The sequence below is a fragment of the Mercenaria mercenaria genome, chromosome 12 (assembly GCF_021730395.1).
Source record: "Mercenaria mercenaria strain notata chromosome 12, MADL_Memer_1, whole genome shotgun sequence".
Lineage (NCBI taxonomy): Eukaryota > Metazoa > Mollusca > Bivalvia > Venerida > Veneridae > Mercenaria > Mercenaria mercenaria.
Window position 1 is genome coordinate 14477617 of NC_069372.1, and position 7267 is coordinate 14484883.

Below are 7267 nucleotides of genomic sequence, written 5' to 3' on the forward strand. Positions count from 1 at the left end.
ACACACACTACACACTTGAAGGTTTCCTTTATTATGTAGAGAAATGTGTGCTAGAATGTTAATATTGAGAAATCATTGGAAATCACGGCACATTATAATTTAGAAAACCAGATCAGATCTTACAGGTGTGAAACTATTAGATACAAGATTCATATAATACCCCAGTCACACATACGGTGTCACCCCGGTATAGAAGTACTTCCGGGTCGTTGTATCCTAGAAAGTAGTTCTTTGAAATTTTGAAGTTCCCAATTTAACGCTATCCCTACTTTGACATGTTATATTCCAAATGTATTTATTGATACTGTGTACATTTTTTGTCATTTCTGATGTCTTTAACAGTTGTTTTATGTGTGTTTTTCAGGATTACATTTCTGTGCGGAAGGATTAAAAAAACTACACCAGACTGGTGGCCATGACAGATGTCAGTGGGAAATTTAAACATGGACTAGATACTTTGATGTGTAGCAAAAAAAGTTCATCGTTGATGGTGGTGTTTTTCTGTGATATATTGAACTGGGATAGTATTACTCTTCAGAAATACAGAGCTGTCAATGCTGCAATTTTGTTGTGAAATTCACAATCCATGTCCAAAAGTGCTTGTTTTACTATACAGCAAAGAAGGAGAAATTGTACCGGGCCGACACCTATATGGCAAATTCAGAAAGTGGAATATCTCAGCAACCATAGGGTTTACAGTCATGAAACTTCACACACTAGTAGCTGATAACAATACAAATCAGTGGCTAAAAGGATATTTCCAAGGTTTGTGAAATTTTAATTTTATTCAAATTTTAAAAATTCAGTAGTTGAATTTTTCTTTAAAAATTTGGGAGTAATAGTTGTCTCCTCTTGATTTGTCAGTCTTCTACTATAGTGCAAAGACACTGAACAAGCAGAAAGCTTTAAAAAGGCTATATGAAAAGAAGACACTTTAGTTTTTCACTTTAATTTTAAGAAAAAAATATAAATTTAAATTTCTTAAATTTTTTTAAAAAATTTCTATTTCGCATAGCGTCTCTTTTCCGAAGAATTTATAAGTATATATATGTGAACATGTTACATAGTGCCGCAGTAGACCGTGGATGAACAGTGTCGTATGTGTGGAAGCTGTACATTTTGGACCGGATGGGTTTATAAATGAGGCTATAGTCGGTTTCGTAACAGGAGTCGGAGAGACTGATTGCTTGTCGGGCCTGGATCTCGAACCAGTCACGGTGTTATTACACTGATGTTAAAGCCAGTCAGCAGGCGTCTCATATATGATAAAGAAATTGCGTGAATGTTCGTTCCCTTGCATATGAGACGCATAACTAATATTACACGAAATAATTATTTTTCTCATTTCAGTCAAATCCAATGTGCTACCGGCATTTTGTCATTGAAGGACATTGCTTACCGGTGTGCCGAGTGCATTTGTCGGCATTATTAATGTATAACAAGTTTTCTTTACACTGACAGGACTTTGGGTTGTATTACACAGGGAATTACATGGAGGTTGCTTCAGTGTGATAAATAGTTGTTGTTGTTGTTGTTTGTGTATTATTTTATTTATTCATTTGTTTTTTCTGTTTAGAACATATTCCGAGCTTTCAGCTTCAGCCCGCATCAGGCCGTCGTCAGATACATTCTGCCTTGAATGGGATGCTTCTATTCTGATTTGCTTTTCAGGTTTACAACGCAGGTCTGTGTTACTAAGAAAATATTTAACGGGGCTGATTTCCTGGGTCGGCCTCGTGCAGTTTCCTTAATATGTATTTGTCCTGGTACCGACTGGAAACACAACTTGACGGTATTTGTATTTCAGTTTTGCTCGATTCATTCTACTTCATTCTTTAGATAGGACTTTTCCTGTTGGGACTTTTATTCATGTTTTTCTGTATGTTTGTTTTTTTTTCATAGCATTTATGTGTTTCAATTCTTTTAAATGTGCATTTCAGATACTTTGTTGTCTGTGCTGAAAGAGGTTGTCTGGTAATAGTTATTTTAATATTCTTTTCACTGTTTCAGCTAACATATATGTAGAAAATTATTCAGTTGCAGTGTTTTAATGACAGACTTCCTGTAAAGTTCCTGAACCAGTTGATATCAGAATGATAAAGAAATGATAGATGGTACCAATCTGTGAATATTATGTCACTTTTTTCTATAGGTGTTCCTGATCACACTTAGAACTATACACACACACTCAGCTGTTTCTCAAGAAAGGCCGACACCGGTTCACAATCTTTCTTTTGTCATTTGCAGGCGATGAATTCCATATGTCAGAAGGAAATTTAGAATCGTACAACCAGTCAGCAGCTACCCATAAACCAGACCAACCTATTAAGTCGAGCGGGCAGAAGCTGTGATTCCCAGTGTAACACCGCAGAATGACGGCTAGTTTTCGGTAAGCGATTTACATGTTCCACCGGTGCATTGCCCTCTGGTCCTAATGTCTTTAGTCAGAACTGTAGCCTAAAATGTCAGTAACTGCTTGACAGTTTCAGGGGTACCCTGAGCTGTGTCTGGCTCCAGTTGGAGTTCTTGACCTTCCGCACTTGCCTGCTTCCAAGATGGCGCGGATCGGCTTTGCATTTGGCGTTTCAGGCATTGTTCGGCTTAGCCGAAGAAATAATTCATTTTAAGATAGGCTGTGATGTATTGATCTGTTTTACTTCCAGTAATTGTCATAAATATAATCACTATTGGTCTTTGCTTGTGGGTTTTGGTCTTTCAATCATTAAAAGTTTCATTTTTCTGCAATTGTAGTGGGTAAATTATGCATTTTTTACTAAAAATTGCATATTTTTAAAGTAAATACTCATTTTGATACATCATTTTTCAGAATAAATAAGCTTAAGTTACATAAAACATACTATAAGCATTAACTAGTGATATCACAGTTGATTTCATGAAAAAACTGATTGAAATTTTCAGAAGGAAGGCAAATTTTGTAATGTGCCTTTTTTCTTCAAAATTCCGGTTTCCGAGCCAATTTCTCCGCAAAGTAGGTCTAATGTTTGAAATGTTTCTGCGGGACAAAATTTCTTTGCGATGACAATGTCTTGTGTAAACTTTTCTCGCAAAACCCTAAGTTACAAGATTTTATGGGGAAAAATTTGGCTAAATTAAAATTTGGTAAGATTTAGGTGTCACCCCGGTATAGAAGTACTTCCGGGTCGTTGTATCCTAGAAAGTAGTTCTTTGAAATTTTGAAGTTCCCAATTTAACGCTATCCCTACTTTGACATGTTATATTCCAAATGTATTTATTGATACTGTGTACATTTTTTGTCATTTCTGATGTCTTTAACAGTTGTTTTATGTGTGTTTTTCAGGATTACATTTCTGTGCGGAAGGATTAAAAAAACTACACCAGACTGGTGGCCATGACAGATGTCAGTGGGAAATTTAAACATGGACTAGATACTTTGATGTGTAGCAAAAAAGTTCATCGTTGATGGTGGTGTTTTTCTGTGATATATTGACTGGGATAGTATTACTCTTCAGAAATACAGAGCTGTCAATGCTGCAATTTTGTTGTGAAATTCACAATCCATGTCCAAAAGTGCTTGTTTTACTATACAGCAAAGAAGGAGAAATTGCACCGGGCCGACACCATACGACGCGGATAGCTACGTCTAGCAACGAATAGAAGCGTAGTTATCCATATCGAGCCGTAACTGAGCCGTACGGATTGGTACGGATTTCTACTTTAAGGCACGGTCAGATACGAACCGATACGGATAACTACGTTTCTGTTAATGGTTAGACGTAGCTATCCGCGCCGTATGTGTGACTGAGGTATAAAGCGTTTGTCCATTAGTCTATGCTATGACTAGTCTATATTCTATGCAGGTTTAATAAGTAAAAAAAAAATAGAACTTTGAATATTTCTTTCTTATTTATTAATTACAAGTATGGATATAGGAAGGGGAAGGGGGCGCAGGGATGGGGAAAATGGTCTAGAACAAATACACATTATCACATTGTTTGAAAAGGAAATAGTTTGTAAGTTCCTAATGTAAGCAGCTACTGGAAGTACCTTAATACCGTCGTCAGGAAAGAAAAAAAAACAAAGACAAATATCAAACTTGGAATGCTACGTACCAAAAACGCAGCCTCCCCAAAACGAAACCCACAGCACGCAGACGCGCACACCACAAACACGCGCTCACACACAAAGCCTACACAGGACAAAACGAACAAACAAAGGAACACAGTGGGGCACCGCCTTGGAACGGTCAGTGGCAAAAACACCACTGGGGAGCTTAACCAGTTTATGGTGCCATAAAAACGGGTTTAGAAATACCTTCTCGCAGAAGTGTCTTTAAATTATTATCGAATTTTGAAACTAAACCAGAATTACGATAGTAAAATTTAGCAAAATATGTACGCAATTTGTAATAACGGTAGCCTTGCTGAAGAAGTTTACTTGTAATATATTGATTACGCTCATTGAAATGCTTGACATGACTACAAGCTCTGGCAAACCGAATTAACTGAGAAATATACACCCCATAAGATGTAGCCTGAGGTACATCCCCATTCAAATGGGGAAAATTTACAATACTAAAATTAAAATCATCCCTATTGTCATAAATTTTGGTATGTACAATATTGTCATAAATAGAGAGTAAAACTAAATATGAAGCATCAGTATCCGAATTTTTAGTTTTAATTAACTGAAGCTCCCTATGATAAATAGTACCCACCAATTGACAAAACGGATAATCCATATTAAGAATATCATCCAGATAGCGTGATGTATTATTAAATGCAGTTATAATATCTGCCTGCGTGATGTATTATTAAATGCAGTTATAATATCTGCCTGCGTATCTGGAGAAAGGCTCAACATAAAGTCTCTTTCATAACAATATAAAAACAAATCTGCGACAAGGGGTGCACAATTTGTTCCCACTGGAATATCAACAACTTGTCTAAAAACTGCATTACCAAACCTGAAGTAAATGTTGTTCAATAAAAAGGAAAGGGCTTTACAAACTTCGTCACAGGTCTACATTGTATAATGTTTAATAATATTGCTAGTAAAAAACCTTTAACAAAATTGCAAGCGAGAAATGTAGCATTCTCTCCGGCAAAAGTCTTTTGAATTAGGGCAGTTAGTTTGTCATTTATTAAGTTATGTGGTAAAGTTGTATACATTTGCAAGATGGCGGCCGATTAATCGGTTCGGTTCGAGTTCATACAAAATGTAAACCGGTTTCAAAATTTTGAAATCGTCCCTGTCCTATTTTAGAACCTTTTATACTTTTGTTCAAAGATTATCCCAAGGATAAAGCTGTTGCCTTTCCAACAGACTTTAACGCCTTTTTTCACAAGACTTCAAAACTTGTTCTTTAAAAAAACAAAGAAAAATATCAAACAGGGAATGCCACGCACCAAAAACGCAGCCTCCCCAAAACGAAACCCCCAGCACGTAGACGCGTGCACCACACACACACACACACACACACATACACACTCAAAGCCAACACATAAGGACAAAACGAACAACACACACGCACACAAAGCCAACACATAAGGACAAAACGAACAAACAAAGGAACAAGTGGGGCACCGCCTTGGAACGGTCAGTGGCAAAAACACCACTCGGGAGCTTAGACCGGTTTATGGTGCACCTAACCTCACTCTTACCCCCACCATGTTCCAAAGACATGGGACAGTGTAAATAAAAGTAATCCCCTCCAGGTCAGGTGAATCTCTTACACACGTAATGGAAATAAAAAGGCATGGCATGTAAAACACAAAAATGCTCGTGTATAAATATATAAAAAACAAACCTTAAGAACCAAAAATGTACTCAATGCCTTTTCAGAAGACAGAGCAACAAGAGAAACACCCTTAAGGGCCCGACGAAACAGGCCAGAAGACAAATATCAAAACAGTTCAAACTTGTTTTGTACTTTTCCCCGATATGATTGGATTGATACTGCATCAGCCGTATCTTATTTTATCCCTCCATGTCTGAGTGCCTTGAATGCTGATTTAACCAAAGGTGTAACAAAAGGAGAAGTTGTTTTGATAGCAGATTTAAAGATAGGCCATGACAAGATTGACGTGGAACTCTCACATGGTGAGTATAAATTAAGTCGTGATTTCTTCCGAAAACGCAACTTCACCTTAGACTTGCCACCGACACACTGAACGGTCTGTCCATTGCCCCTCTCATATTTAAACCTATTTCATCAAAACTGGATTTGGAGATTGGGACATAATGCAATTTGACAAATTCTTCGTGAGCATAATTTGAATCTCCCTTGCTCGGTTCAAATGGAACCGCACGAACGATCGGAGCCTCAATATTTCCCAGAAAAGTAAAATCTGCCAGATCAGAATAACTGAATAATTGAATAAATGATTAGTTCCAAGATTCAAATCACTAAGGAAAAGGGATTTCCCTGGATAAACATCTCCCAGATGCCCAGATGTTCACTTCTTTCCCCTAGTAATAAACTAGGTATGTATACCCACATGCGATGTATCAGAATTGAATTTACTTCGTCTCTTGGGACGGAATACCAAATATTAAACACCGTGGAATTTTTATGGAAAATGTCTCCAAGTTCATCTTGAATTGTATCTGCTCTGGGGAAGAATACACCCCAGATTTGATGCAGCAATAAAACATGTGACTATTACTGATTTTCTTACACTCATAAAGTGGAAGTTTTCTAAAATCCTTGCCAAGTTTGGAATTGGTTGTAACTTTTTGAAACTGAGTTTCTTCCTTTGTCACATTGACAATCTGGGACGGAATGATTAGTTCTACCGTTGGGCGACCTGTGAAGTTTCCACTTTAAAATTTTCTATTTTACGAATATGTTTCGGTAATTGTAACGGTATTGTTAGAAAACAAACGCATAGAGCTTTTGCTGAGCACTGTTATGTAAAACGAATTCATCGCTGCTGACCAATAGATATATCCTGCGATGGAGGTTGTTTTATGAATTTTGAACCTAGGGTGGGTAAAATGTAACCAAACAGAAAAAGTGGAAACTCCACAGGTCGCTCAACACGACAAACAACGAAAATGTTACAGGCTCGGTTGGATTGAGCCTGTTCATGGACGGTAGTGGAAATGCATACTACCGTCCACACTCTTTAGCCCCGGGTTGAGCAGAACTCAACATTTACACATGTTACAAGTACAAAAATAATTTAGACATCCGCAGACGTGTTCATACGGCGGTGCACACAGAACCTTCAATGATACACTTTCATGTAATTCCATGAAAAGCGGCGTATGGTCCCCAGTTAAA

General features: G+C 37.4%; 1 long non-coding RNA gene across 1 annotated transcript; it reads left to right on the forward strand.

Annotated features, from left to right (window-relative positions):
* The first annotated feature begins 373 nt into the window (after nt 1-373).
* LOC128547232 (uncharacterized) lies at nt 374-3516 on the forward strand. The gene is made up of 3 exons (XR_008366384.1): nt 374-765; nt 2248-2389; nt 3320-3516. It is a non-coding gene; the product is annotated as an uncharacterized LOC128547232 (long non-coding RNA).
* The last annotated feature ends 3751 nt before the right edge of the window (nt 3517-7267 follow it).